We start from the raw sequence: 14,028 nt of genomic DNA, 5'->3' as shown, positions 1-14,028 counted from the left end.
TACCCATGACCTAGAGATGGCAGCAGTTATCTTTGCACTTAAATTGTGGCGGCATTACCTCTACGGAGTTAAATGCGAGATCTTCACCGATCATAAGAGTTTACAGTACATCTTAAGTCAAAGAGAGCTGAATTTGAGGCAGAGAAGATGGGTTGAATTGCTCAATGATTATGATTGTACGATCCAGTATCACCCGGGTAAGGCGAATGTTGTCGCAGACGCCCTAAGCCGGAAATCACTAGGCAGTTTATCCCATATAGCAGCAGAGCGGAGACCAGTTGTGATGGAGCTTTATAAGCTCTTTGACGAGGGATTACAGCTAGAGTTGTCTGGTACAGGTGCGTTGATAGCACAGATGAGAGTGACACCTGTGTTTCTGGAGCAGATAGCTCAGAGACAGCATGAGGACCCTGAGTTGATGAAAATTGCCAGGACTGTTCAGTCAGGCAATAGTGCAGAGTTCAGATTTGACAGTAAAGGGATCCTACGCTATGGGAGTCGACTTTGTGTACCAGATAGGGGCAATGTGAAGGAAGACATTATGAGGGAAGCTCATAATGCGAGGTATAGTGTTCACCCAGGAGCTACCAAGATGTATCAGGATCTGAAAAGGGTCTATTGGTGGCCAGCCATGAAGAAAGAAGTGGCGCAATTTGTGACAGCCTGTGAGGTTTGTCAGAGGGTGAAATTAGAGCATCAGAAACCAGCAGGAATGCTTAACCCATTACCGATTCCAGAGTGGAAATGGGAGAACATAGCCATGGATTTTGTAGTGGGTTTACCAGTAGCGTCCAACAGGATAGACTCGATATGGGTGATTGTGGACAGACTCACGAAATCTGCTCATTTTCTTCCAGTACGGAGTAACTATTCTGTGGATAAGTTGGCACAGGTCTATCTGGATGAGATAGTGAGGTTACATGGAGTTCCAGTGTCTATAGTTTCAGACAGAGGACCTCAGTTTACTTCTCGCTTTTGGCGGAGTCTGCAAAGTGCGATGGGCACGAGATTAGAGTTTAGTACTGCTTTCCACCCACAGACTGATGGACAGTCAGAAAGGACCATCCAGACCATAGAGGATATGCTTCGACTATGTGTGTTAGATTTTGGCGGTTCTTGGAAGCAGCATCTACCATTGGTGGAGTTTGCCTACAATAACAGTCATCATGCTAGCATTGGGATGGCTCCTTATGAAGCATTATATGGGAGGAAGTGCAGATCCCCTATTTGTTGGGAAGAGGTAGGAGAGAAGGCTCTTGCAGGGCCAGAGTTAGTAGACATTACCAGTAGAATGGTGCCCATGATCAGAGAGAGAATCAGAACAGCTCAGAGTAGACAGAAAAGTTATGCAGACGTTCGCAGAAAGCAGTTAGAATTTCAAGAGGGTAATTGGGTATTGCTGAAAGTGTCTCCAATGAAAGGAGTGGTTCGTTTTGGGAAGAAAGGTAAATTAGCTCCACGGTACATTGGACCCTTTGAGGTGTTACAGAGGATCGGAAATGTGTCGTATAAGCTGGATTTACCTGCTTCTATGGAGAGAATTCACCCGGTATTTCATGTTTCTATGCTACGACAGTTTGTGTCAGATCCGAATCAGGTTCTGAGTGAGCCTGAAGTGGAGATTCATACAGATCTCACCTATATAGAGCAGCCAGTGCGGATTCTTGACACGCAGATCAGACAGCTAAGGAACAAGGAGATTCCGATGGTGAAAGTTTTATGGAACCACCATAATTTAGAAGAGTGCACCTGGGAGACGCGAGAATCGATGCTCCAGCAGTATCCCTATTTGTTTTGAGGTTAGTTTCCTCCTTGTGTTTTGTTTTGTGTTTTAGGAACATCCGAGGACGAATGTTCTTAAGGAGGGGAGAATGTAATACCCGACTAGAATCCGGCACCGGAATTCCTGTTGTCTGGTGAAATCCGGGGTGTCGGAATTCTAAAAAGGGTAGGATTTATGTTTTACTAGGTGTTATGATGTGTTTAAATGTTTGAAGGTTAAGGGAAGTGAGTTTTGAGTTGCAATGACCTAAGGCAGTTGAGCCAAGTTCGGCCGCCGAAAGTAAGTTCGGCCGCCGAAAGTGTTTGGCTTCCGAAGGGAAGTTCGGCCCCCGAATGTTGCATGGTCTTGCATGTGATTGGGCAGCCGACAATGAGTTGGCTGGTGAGCTGAGTCATGGTTTTTGACAAGTGTTGGCCTCAGATTCTTGCCATGGAATGGCCACGTCTCTATGACTCACCTGTACATGTTTTGGGTGATCATACAGAAGCTTGAGGTGCTTGCAAAGGTGTTGAGAGTTGAGAGAAACAAAAGTTACGCGTTTGAGAGTTTGAGAGTGTGAGAGGAGGTGATCCATTTTAGAGTGTGTAGCTTCTTACTACAGGAGGTAAGTGATGTTCTTGAATATGTTTTCTGAAGGTTTTAGGGGGATGTATGGAAGGAAAGGCATGTTTAGGTTCTTAATGATAGGTTTGATGAGTTATGCATGTATACATGTTTATATGTTATGTTTGTTTTGTTGATTGGGGTTATTAGATAGTTTTGGACCCCTGTGATCATATACTTATGTATATGTGTGTTGAGAAGTTGGTATATGCATGTATGGAGAGCTTGAAGGGAAGGAGGAGATGTTTTGCCGTTGAAGCTGAGTTCGGGATGAACTCAGGTTCGGCAGCCGAAAGTTCATTCGGCCGCCGAACCTCTTGCATGGTAGCGTAGGCTGCCACAGCTTGCCCCCGAGTGTTTTTGCATGTTCGGCTCTGTTTGGGGGATTCGGCCGCCGAAGGTGCCGCCGAAGGTGCTTGAGTTTCGTCTCTGGAGAGGACATTCGGCCGCCGAACCTGCCGCCGAAAGTGTCCTGTCCAGCTTTCTTTTGCATGCTTTGCATGGATAGTTAAGTGAGTTTCAGGGGATTCTTGGAGAGTTTAATAGAGGTATTGATAAGTTAGTTTGGTCCCTCATTTGAGTCCATCTGTATAGGTACAGACCAGAGGAACCAGAGAGAGCAGCAGTGAGTACTGCTCCAGAGTTTCAGAGCCTGCAGAGTCAGTCAGTCCAGATAGCCAGAGGTGAGTGGAACTAAACTTATGACTTTTAATTGAATCACAAACTGCTTTTAGCATATCTCATGCATCATGTTTATGCCATAGGTTGATTGCATTAGTATTCACAAAAATGTTGCATTGCATTGTTATTTGATGATGTGAGTAAATGCTGAATGATCCAATAGTCACAGACAGGAAGACCAGGAGCCTTTGACTACGCCCTGGCACGTATAGCAAAGACCAGGAGCCTTTGACTACGCCCTGGCAGGTATATAGCAAAGTCCAGGAGCCTTTGACTACGCCCTGGCAATGGTAAGTTCACAGGTGTTATATACACATATACATATATGACAGGAAGACCAGGTGCTCGATTCTACGCCCTGGCACAGAGTTACTGGGACTATGTGGTGACAGGTTTACTCTTGGTGTGGCTTGTCTGTGATATGATGCATTTCATGAGATCATATTTTACTGAGATGTTTTACTGTTCTACTCACTGGGCTATAGAGCTCATCCCACTCCCTTAACCCCAGTTTTGCAGGTTCAGTATTCAGTGTACAGGGTATAGGAAGGGACAGTCCAGCAGAGTACAGAAAAAGTAAAGAGATCTGTAATAGCTTAGAATGGACATGTAATATTAAAGAGATGTAATAGTTGTTGCTTGACCTAGTGATGTATGTGTTGTACATGATCTGTATATGTATATATGTTTTCCTGCATGTGAAAACCAGGCTTAACAGGTATAATAAATCCATCTAGAGCAAGCTCTAGTCAGGGATACAGAGTACAGAGTACATGAGTACAGAGTACAGAGATAGTGCATGCACAGGTTAAGCCTTGGTTCAGAAAAGAGTTTTATTTTCAAATATATGATCATGTATGAGGTTTACAGGTACACAGAGAGTATAGCAGGCTTGCTACGGGTTCTGGCGGCCTTAAGCCGACCTGAATCCTAGCGCCGGTGACGGTCCTTTTTGGGGTCGTTACAGAGATGATCAGCAGTGAGTTAGCTGCTCCAGAGTTAGTAAGCGTCAGCCAGAGGTGAGTAGAACATAACTCTTTTTATATTAAAGAAATCAAATGTTTTAAGCATGTTCATGCATCACGAATACCATGTTATGTAATAGGTTGTTTGCATTAGAATTCACGAATATGTTGCATTGCATAATTTGATGATGATGATGTGGATGGATATTAGATGATCCTCTAGCCCTCAATATGATACCATGTGTCTTGAGATGATATGATATGATATGATATGAGATGAAAAGACCAGGTGTGGCCTAATCGCCCCTAGCACAGAGTAAGAGAAGACCAGGTGTGGCCTAATCGCCCCTGGCACAGACTAAGAGAAGACCAGGTGTGGCCTAATCGCCCCTGGCACAGACTAAGAGAAGACCAGGTGTGGCCTAATCGCCCTTGGCATAGTTGGACATGTTATGTTATGTTAAGAGGAAGACCTGAGGAGCTCCATCGAGGGCCGGGCATTTACTGGATATGTAGAGGGCTATTGGTGACAATACCATCTTAAGGTGATTTACTTGTGATGTGATGCATTTCATGATGGTATGTTTTTATGAATTGTTTTTACTGTTCTGCTCACTGGGCTTTATAGCTCACTCCTTTCCCTTAACCCCCAGGTTTGCAGGGACAGAGATAATTTAGGAGGTCAGCAGTTTATGGCTATGGTTATGTTTTGTAATAGAATAGTAGTGGACATGATGTAATGTAAAGATGTGTAATAAAATGTAAAATGTTATAATGTAATGTAATGGATAGAGTTGTGCTTGGCCCGAGTGTTTGGTTAATTCCTTTGTCACATGATCTGTATGTAGTGTTTTTATATTGAGAAATGATGACCCAAGCTTGATATATGTTATGTTGACCCAATTGGAGCATTTGATGAGGGCTCCAGTAAGGGGGTTTTATGATTACAATTATAGTGCATGCACAGGTCAAGCTTGATAAGAGAAAAGTTAAAATTTTTATGTATATGTTTGATCATGTATGGGATTATACCAGTTGCACAAGATGTATGTTAGGCTTGCTATGGGTCCCGGTGACCTTAAGTCGATCTAGATCCTAGCGCCGGTAGCGGTCCAATTTCCGGGTCGTTATAGATTGGTATCAGAGCCCTAGGTTCATATGGTCGGACCTATAGTGTGTCGGGCTCATAGAGGTTATAGAAGGGCAAGCACAATAGGAAAAATCATGTCCACTAGGATAGGATGTGGAGTCCTGTCTTGCATGATGATATGGAATGCCATGATGTTATGCATGTGCATTAATGATATGTTATGTATGTGTTGGGGATTCTTGTGTTTCCACATGGATCGTATGATGTTATGTTTCAGTGTATGTGATGTTGCTTTTCCAGGAGTAGGATGAGAGGAACTCGTCGATCTGCAAGAGTGACTGGATGTAACGACCCGGAAACCGGTACCCCTTAGTAACGGTCCGAACCATCACTGGCACTAGGATCCAGATCGGCTTAAGGCCGCCGGGACCCGTAGTCAGCCAACTATACTCTCTGTGTACCTGATAAATCCCATACATGATACAAAACGACTCAACAATCCTGTAAAACTCTGTAGGCTTAACTGCTGCTACTCAGATATGTCAATCTGAAATGGCCCTCAGGGCCTATACCAGGGACTACTATCTGCTGTGGGTCAAGGGATTGAAACCCTTTTAATCTGTAACACATCCCATTGGTATCTCATCAAAGCCATACGTTAAGCCCAACTCACACATTTCTCATCAAGAAACGTAAAACAAGATGCATGTACAAAGGGATTAATCATACATCATACTATGGCAAAGACACTAGAGAAAGCACAAGTCTATCCAGTAACTGACAGTACATATCGATACATTACATGACAACTAATCTTTTAATTACATCATGTCCACTATGCTATTACAACCATACATTCATGCATTACTTTCCTCTGTACTCTTGCTGACTTTGACTTCCCATAGCTATCTCAGAACCTGCAAAACTGGGGTTAAGGGAGTGGGATGAGCTACTACAGCCCAGTGAGAAGGAACAGGCAAAACAGTTCATTAATTACATGCTTTCATGAAATGTATCACATCACAAACATATCACCTCAAGGATGAACTTGTCACCAATAGCCCTTTACTGTATACATATAACAATATGTCCAACTTGCCAGGGGCGATTAGGCCTCACCTGGACTTCTCTTCCCTGTCTCTATCACAAGGCCAACTGTGCCAGGGGCGATTAGGCCTCACCTGGACTTCTTTATCTGAGTCAGGTCAAACTGTCTATCTCATAGTACCAGGAGCGACCTGGACTATCCAGGAGCGACCTGGTATGGCTACCTCATGCCATAACTCTGTATCTGTACTCTGTGCTCTATCAAGGGCTAAGGATCATCCAACATTCATCCATACAAATATCATCTTATGCAATGCATCAAATTCGTGAAACTAATGCAATACAACCTAATATAAAACATGGCATTTTATGATGCATGAAACATGCTAGAAGCGTGTCATTTCTGAATTGAAAATATACAGATTAGTTCCACTCACCTGTAGCCTCTGCTTGGCTAACTCTGGGCTAACTAGCTCTGGACCAACTCTAACTCTGAAGCAGCTACTACTGCTAAATACCTCGTTTTCTCGGGTCCAATCCTACAATGGAGGACTTAAATGAGGTACCAAACATACTCTAGTCAACAGATAAACATCTCTTAGACAACTTCCCACAACCCCTCTAAAACACTTCAAACCATGCATGCAAAACAAGCAAAGGAAAGCTGGACAGGGCACCTTCGGCAGCACCTTCGGCGGCCGAATGTCTCCTCAAGAGACGAAAGTCAGGCATGTTCGGCGGCCTAACTTGGACTTTCGGCGGCCGAACCTGAGTTCATCCAGAACTCAGTTTCGTGCACAAGGACGCCTGCCAGTCCCTCCATCACCTGCTCAGCCCTCAACACATGCATTTAACCCCTCTAAAACGTGCATAAACACTTTAACAAGCATAAAGGAGCTTAAAACAACTTAAACTCCAACAAAACAACTAACACAACATATAATCATGCTTTCATCATTAAAACATCAAAACTAACCTAAGCATGCAACTCATGCATACACTCCCATAACCGCTTAAAAAAACTCATTAAAACAACTTCAAGACGTCCCTTACCTCCTGAAATCAGAAGAGGAACAAGCAAACTCAGCAACTCCTCCTCTAAAGCTTCAAACCCTCACAACTCTTATTTTCTCTCAAAAACATTCAACTCACTCAAATCACGACCAACCTTCTGCCTAAGCTGATAAAAGCTTGCAGATGAGTCATGGGAGACGTGGCCTTATCCTCTAGCCTTGATCTGGAGGCAAACACCTGGCCAAATCACGGACTGAGGAGCATGCACAACTAGCCGACTTCCTCAGCTTCGGCTGCCGAAACTGCATGCAAAACCATGCAACTTTCGGGGGCCGAACTTAACCTTCGGGGGCCGAACATTGGGCACTTTCGGCGGCCGAACTTTAACATTCGGGGGCCGAACCTGGCAAATGTCTCCTTTGCCCTTTCTCTTCCAAACTCAATCCGGTTTGATTCAAAACCTTTAAAATACTTGAACATATTTTAGAAAACCTTTCTCTTACCCTTCTAGAAACCTCTGACATCCTCGAATTCCACCGGACGGTAGAAATTCTGATGTCTGAATCTGCCAGGTATTACACTGGAGCTCCGCCAGAGAATGAGGGCATGGATGCCCATTCCCCTGCTCTGCAATGGGCGAGGTCTTGTAGGACAAGTAGAGAAGGAACATCAAGGGACCCTAGAAGGTCTTTTGATGCAAGCAGGCGGAGATCAGTTCTGGGCGGAATGTCAGATGAGGTGAGGGATACAGAGGAGGATGATCAGAGAAGAGATAGTAGTCTGGGCATAAGTATGTCAGTAGAGGGTATGAAAGTGTCCCAAGGAGGCGCTCAGGCCTCGGGTTTTGTTCACCCACCCCAGTACCAACCCTATCCACAGGGCCCAGGGTATCCGATGGGGAGTACATTGGATTACTCCAGTTACCACCCATACCCCACCTTCATGCCCTATCCTCCCTTTTACTCACCGTACCCACAATACCCTATGTTTCCACCCTCATCCTTCTACCTAAGTCCAGCAAACCCTAACCCAGGGAATGTTGCACCTCCTCCACCGCCAGCAGAACCAATAGTTCTTGATGTCCAAATACCCAAACCTAGCTCATCAGTTGGGGGTAAAGTAAAGATGACGGATTACCTAAAGTTGGATGCCCCCAAGTTTGAAACAGGTGATGACCCCTTTGAGTATCTCAGAACGGTAAAGATGATAACTGATGAGTTGGGAGCAAGTGACAGTAGAGCCATTCAGATGGCTGGGTTCACATTGAAATGTAAGAAGGCAAGGGAATGGTTCAAAAACTATGTGGACCCAAGGTTGGAGAGCTTATCCTGGGAGCAGTTTGCCAATGAGTTTGCAGGATGGGCTTTTTCAGATAGTTCCAGAGAGCTGAAGATAATTGAGTTTGAGCAGCTGAGGCAGACGAAAGAGATGAGTGTAGATGAGTTCACCGACAAGTTTTTGGAGTTGTTACCGTATGTGGGGCAAGCCTATGATACAGACCAGAAGAATGCAAGGAGGTATACCATGAGACTTCAGTCCAGGTATTCCTCTTTGATCCAATCAGCAGAGAGGGAGAGTTTCCATGCTATAGTGGATATGGCTCGGAAGATGGAGGCTAGTGCCATCATTCAAGGGACAATTAAGCAGTCTGTGGCACAGTCTTCGGGTTCCAAAATCCCGGGGACAAGTGATATTAATCTCTCCCCCCTGAGCGAGGTTGTCACGAAGAGTAAGAAGGGAGGCAGAGGCCTCAGAAGATCGAAGAAGAATAAGTTCTGGAGCAGGTTAAAGTCTGGTCTGGGAATAGGTGATGGTTCGAGCTCTGGTTTGGATGGCTCCGGATGTACGAGGTGCGGTAGACCGCACAAGGGAGTCTGCCGGATTGGGACAACAGCATGTTATAGGTGCGGACAAGAGGGACACATGGCACGTGAGTGTCCCACTGCGACCTTGTTGGTACAGTCCCAACGGACAGCTTTAGACGGTATGGCTCAACCAGTAGCTCCAACCATGTCTCAGGGCAGTGGTAGAGGCACAGGAAGGGGGACGGCCCCTTCTTCAGCAGGTTCCCTAGGTGAAGGTCCATCAGTTCCAGCTCAGATCTTCTCCATGGCTCAGCAGGAGGCTAACACATCGGACATGGTGGTGACAGGTAATCTCACTCTCTTATGTTTGATGTGTATGCTATAATGAACCCTGATGCTTTTCTCTTCCTTTGGTTGCTTAGAGAGCCGTAGAGAGGTTGGGTTTGGTAACTTCTGGGTTAGAGTATCCCCTTTGGGTGAGTGGACCCAAGTGTGATCCATCGGCGGCAGAGTCAGTCTGCCGGTATAGTTCAGAGTATGTTGTGAGTAGATGCCTTCCAGCCGACCTAGTAGTTCTAGATTTGACTGATTCTGATGTCATTCTAGGGATGGATTGGCTATCTGCTCGTAGTGCTACCTTGGATAGCAGAGACGAGGTAGTCAGGTTCAGAGTTCAGGATGGATCAGAGGTAGTCCTTAGAGAGGACAGAGTTGGGATGCCTAGAGGTTTGATATCAGCCCCTCAGGTTCGTAGGTTACTCAGGAGAGGTTGTCAGGGGTTTTTAACTCTTGTGAGAGAGCTCAATAGTCAGGTCAGGGAACCCGCCTCAGTACCAGTAGTCAGAGAATTCTTAGATATTTTTCCAGACGAGCTGCCAGGTTTACCATCTGCTAGGGAGGTAGAGTTTGAAATTAAAGCGATGATGGGGATCAAACCCGTCTCTACCCCTCCCTACAGGATGGCACCTACAGAGTTAAAGGAGTAGGAAGAGCAGTTGTAAGAGTTGGTAGACAAGGGTTTCATCCGACAGAGTACCTCACCCTGCGGTACTCTAGTGTTGGTTATGAGAATGAAAGATGGATCCCTATGACTTTGTATCGACTACAGGTAGTGGAACAAAGTCACTACCCAGAACAAGTATTTGTTACCTTGGATCGACGATCTATTTTAAACCAGCTAGTAGGAGTCGGTTGTCTTTCAAAGATAGATCTGAAATCCAGGTACCATCAGTTAAGATCAAGGAAGAAGATGTGCTGAAGACGGCGTTCAGAACCAGATATGGGCACTATGAGTTCTTTGTGATGCCGTTCGGGTTAACTAATGTCCCTGCAGCATTCATAGACCTCATGAACAGAGTTTTCAGTCAGTATTTGGATCACTTTATTATTGTCTTCATTGACGATGCCTTGGTGAATTCCAAAAATATAGAAGAGTACGCCCATTATCTGAGGACGATGTTGTAGACCCTAGGAGAACGGCTTAGATGCCCAATTCTCCAAATGTGAGTTCTGGTTAAGGAGCATATCTTTCTTGGGTCATGAGATGTCGGAAAAAGGGATTTGAGGTAGACCCCGAGAAAGTTGAAACTGTAGTTGAATAGCCCAGGCCCATTATAGTGACAAAGATCAAGAGCTTTTTGGGTTGGCGAGTTAACTACAGGAGGTTCGTTCAGGACTTCTCTAGAATTGCAGCTCCTATGACCAGGCTGACCAAAAGAATCAGAAGTTCGTTTGGTCATAACAGTGTGAGGAAAGCTTTGAAGAGCTGGAGAAAGGGTTGACGTCAGCACTGGTGGTAGCTCTGCCTACCAGTAATGAAGATTTCACAGTGTTCTGTGATGTGTCCCGTGTGGGGCTAGATTGTGTGTTAATGCAAGTGACAGGGTAATTGCTTATGTTTTTGGGTAGCTGAAGAAGCATGAGTTGAATTATCCTACACATGATCTAGGGATGGCAGTTGTAATCTTTGCACTCAAGATGTGGAGGCAATACCTTCATGGGGTAAAATGTGAGATCTTTACAGATCATAAAAGTTTACAGTACATCTTGAGTCAGTAAGAGTTGAACCTAAGGCAGAGAAGATGGGTAGAACTGCATAGTGACTATAATTGCAAGATCCAATATCATCCGAGTGAGGCAAATGTTATGTTAGATGTCCTCAGCCGGAGATCACTTGGCAGTTTATCCCATATTACAGTAGAGAGAAGGCCGGTGGTTAGAGAAAGAAGTAGAACTGCTGTGAGTCAGCAGAAGAGTTATGTAGAGTTCCAAAAGGAAGAAGAGTTCTATCAGAGTGCGCGGCGGAAGCTTGTTAAGGCTTAGGAGAAGGTTGGGGTATTGCTTGAGGTGTCTACTAAGAGGGGGTGATTCATTATGGGAAAAAGGATAAACTAACTCTAAGATACATCGGACCCTTTGAAATTCTGCAAAGGATTGGGAATGTATCCCACGAGTTAGATTTGCCTACTTCGATGGAGGAGATCCATCCGGTTTTCCATGTTTCCATGATATGTGAGTTCGTGTCAGATCCGAGTGAGGTTCTTAAGGGACCAGAGGTGAGGATCTCAGGGGGGTCTCACCTATGTTGAGCAGCTAGTACGGATCGTAGACACACAAGTCAGAAAGTACGAAAACAAGGAAATCCCGATGGTGAAAGTCCCTTGGAATCACCTCAGTATGAGAAGTGCGCCTGGGAGACCGGGAGTTCGTACTCCAGTAGTACCGTGTTTCTTTTAAGGCTAGAGTTTAGCTGTTTTATTTATGTTTATGTTATGTGTATGCATGTGCTAGTTGAGGAACATTCGGGGACGAATGTTCTTAAGGGGGGAGAATGTAATACCCGACTAGACTCAGGCATCGGAATTCCTACCGTCCGGTGGAATCTCGGATGTCGGAGCTCACTAGAAGGGTAAAGTAAAGGTTTTCTAGAATGTTTTTACATGTTTTTATGATTTTGATTAGAAAGGATTTGAGTTTTGAAAGAAAAGACCAAGGAGGGAAGAACCCAGGTTCGGCCGCCGAACCTCAAGTTCGGCCGCCGAACATGGGGCTGTTTAGGAGGCACGTTAGGCTTCCGAAAGTGGCTTTCTTTCGGCCACCGAACTCCAAGTTCGACCGCCGAACGTGGTGAAGTTTCGGAAGCAACTTTGGCCGCTGAAGGAGGTTTGGCCGGCCACCTATAAAAGGCCCTTTGTCCGGAAAATGGGTGAGTTTTCTCTCTCTTTTCGGGCATAGGTGAGTTCATGCTCTCCTTTGGTTGTTTTTATGCTTTTTCTTCAACTCCCTCAATTTTTCATGAGTTTTATCCTTGTTTTGAAGAGTTTTAAGCTTAGAGCATGATTTTGGAGCTTGGAGGCCTTTGGAGCTCTCTTTCTCCACATCTCCAAGTTTGGGTCGCACCAACCCTCAATCTTCAAGAGGTAAGTGTAGATCCTCATCTTTTGCAATGTTTTAAGTAAGTTTTATGAAGGATTTTGGGGTAGAGATGCATGTTTAAGCTAGAAGTAAAAATGTTAGGGTTATGTGAGTTATGAGGTATTATGTGTTGTTATGCATGTTTAATGTGATGTTTGTTGGGGTTTAGGGTAGTTTGAGACCCCTATATGTTTATGTACATGTTTATGCATGCTTGTGAGTGTTGTAGTTGAGTTTGGAAAGTTTGGAAGGCTTTTGTGCATGTAAGGGCTGAGTTCTGCCACTTCTGGAAGAACTCAAGTTCGGCAGTCGAAGGCACTTTCGGCCGCTGAACCTGCCTGTGGTGGCTTGTTTTGGCTGCCGAACCCTGCCCCCGAAAGTTGGACTTTCGACTCTGGAGGGGAGTTTCGGCCGCCGAAGGTGCCGCCGAACATGCATGAGTTTCGGCTCTGGAACCACTTTCGGCCGCCGAAGGTGCCGCCGAAAGTGGCTGAGTTTCGGCTCTAGAGGGACTTTCGGCCGCCGAACCTGCCTCCGAAAGTGCTCTGTTCAGCCTTCTTTTGCATGATTTCTATGATTGTTTTATGATATTTTAGGAGATTTTTAGGGAGATCTTCAGAGTCCTATTAGAGTATGTTTGGTCCCTCATTTGAGTCCACCTGTGTAGGATCGGACCTGAGGAACCGAGGTGATCAGCAGTGAGTTAGCTGCTCCAGAGTTAGTAAGCGTCAGCCAGAGGTGAGTAGAACATAACTCTTTTTATATTAAAGAAATCAAATGTTTTAAGCATGTTCATGAATCACGAATATCATGTTATGTAATAGGTTGTTTGCATTAGAATTCACGAATATGTTGCATTGCATAATTTGATGATGATGATGTGGATGGATATTGGATGATCCTCTAGCCCTCAATATGATACCATGTGTCTTGAGATGATATGATATGATATGATATGAGATGAAAAGACCAGGTGTGGCCTAATCGCCCCTGGCACAGAGTAAGAGAAGACCAGGTGTGGCCTAATCGCCCCTGGCACAGACTAAGAGAAGATCAGGTGTGGCCTAATCGCCCCTGGCATAGTTGGACATGTTATGTTATGTTAAGAGGAAGACCTGAGGAGCTCCGTCGAGGGCCGGGCATTTACTGGATATGTAGAGGGCTATTGGTGATAATACCATCTTAAGGTGATTTACTTGTGATGTGATGCATTTTATGATGGCATGTTTTTATGAATTGTTTTTACTGTTCTGCTCACTGGACTTTATAGCTCATCCCTTTCCCTTAACCCCCAGGTTTGCAGGGATAGAGATAATTCAGGAGGTCAGCAGGTTATGGCTATGGTTATGTTTTGTAATAGAATAGTAGTGGACATGATGCAATGTAAAGATGTGTAATAAAATGTAAAATGTTATAATGTAATTTAATGGATAGAGTTGTGCTTGGCCCGAGTGTTTGGTTAATTCCTTTGTCACATGATCTGTATGTAGGGGTGAGCACTGTTCGGTTTGAACCGAATAAACCGACCGAACCGATTTAATTTAATAATTTGGTTCGGTTTTAAAATAAAATCGGTTCGGTTCAGTTTTAATTTTTAAGAATTTCGGGTTGGTCGGTTCGGTTCGG

This window comes from Manihot esculenta, chromosome 18 (assembly GCF_001659605.2).
Source record: "Manihot esculenta cultivar AM560-2 chromosome 18, M.esculenta_v8, whole genome shotgun sequence".
Classification (NCBI taxonomy): Eukaryota; Viridiplantae; Streptophyta; class Magnoliopsida; order Malpighiales; family Euphorbiaceae; genus Manihot; species Manihot esculenta.
The sequence above is the reverse complement of the archived record's forward strand: the minus strand, read 5'-3'. Positions refer to the sequence as shown.